Here is a 1,695-nt window from a genome sequence, read left to right on the forward strand (position 1 = left end):
CAAATTGGAAGTAATTCGCAAACAATTTAAAGATGTATTGAAGATGAGCTATTTCAAGTCAAGTTGAATTTATGTTGAAAATTATATTTACCCTCAAACTGAAAAGTTGTTGCATTTGAAAAACGCTCATCCTGTGTTTATTGGGGAGTCAGTCAATTGTAAAGTGTGAAGTCATAGTAAATAAATTGTAGATTGTCGTTATGTAAAAGAACTGTGTTTTAATTGTCGGGTAATTAAAAACGCCTAAATATAAAATCGTAACAATAAGAAGTGTTTAAAAAAATTTAGTTTGGCCGGAGTCGGAGTCGAGCAAAATTTTTGATACTTCGGCTCCAGCAAAATCTTCAGACTCCGCCTCCACAGCCCTTCTTGAACCAGTGCCAGTTTCTAATTAGATATACAATACCAAATTTTATTATATGTATCTCTTTCTTGCACTTGCTGCTCTCCTCTTTACACATTTAAATTATTCCTATCATATGGACTTATAATTACTGATACTGATATTGTTCCAAATTAGCCCTTTGGCCTTGGTACATTGACGTAATTCATAAAAAATAAATAAAAATATTGCTACATTTAGTTCATTAAAGAATAACTATAAATCCATACGATATTATATCAAGCTCTTCAATTATTCTAAGGGCTTTAATTCACCACCACATATTTCTCTTTCTCATTTATATCATATTAAACGAAAACAATATCTATTTCGTATTTGTTTATTTTTTTTTTTTTATTAAAACGATAAATAATAAGTGACTTTCGTCTTACTTGTTAAAGAAGATTGTAAAAGCTTTTAATTATTGGATTAGTGATAGGCTTTGTTATAGTCATGGCATGCAAATACACGAAATGTCTGCGTGTATGTAATCCTCTTTTCTATATTATCCATTTTTTGAAGCTCAACAAATGATTTCTCAGCTGCCCAAAGCATACGAACGTGTATTTAATTGTTTGTAATTATCCTTTGGTTTGATGTTGGCGGTAGTGTTATGTAGGCATCCAAGTTTCTAACCCACCAAAAATGACGCATTCAACAAGTTAGTTTTGGTTTGATAAAATTTTCTAAGAAATAAAAAATTAAAAAAATTTCTATAGAAATACAGATTTCGTAGATTATTTTTGGCGATATGGACCAAATGTTGTGTGATTGGCCATTGGCTATATTTAACTAAAGACCGATGTGGACCAATTTTTGCATGGCTGTTAGAGACAATATACTAACCCACGTACCAAATTTCAACCGGATCGGATGAATTTTACTCTTTCAAGACGCTACTGAGATCAAATCTTGGGATCGGTTTATATGAGGGCTATATATAATTATGGTCGATATCGGCCAATTTGGGCATGTTTGTTAGAGACCTTATACTTACACCACGTACCAAATTTCAACCGAATCGGATAACTTTTGTTCCTCCCAGAGGCTCTGGTGGTCCGTTTATATGGAGGGTATAAGTAAAAGTGGTCCGATATAGCCCATTTTCAATACCATCCGTCCTACATCAATAATAACTACATGTTTCGTCTCCTTCTGGGTGTTGCAAACATATGCACTAACTGGTCCACAGTGTGGACAGGGTTTAAAAAGGGGGGGGGGGGGGGCGGAGCTCGTAGCCTGCAAGTGAACATTACTGATTCAGGCATTCGAATACTACAAACTCCACGAGAGTAAAAGTGAGTACTAAGTTC

Source organism: Haematobia irritans, chromosome 3 (genome assembly GCF_050003625.1).
Source record: "Haematobia irritans isolate KBUSLIRL chromosome 3, ASM5000362v1, whole genome shotgun sequence".
Classification (NCBI taxonomy): domain Eukaryota; kingdom Metazoa; phylum Arthropoda; class Insecta; order Diptera; family Muscidae; genus Haematobia; species Haematobia irritans.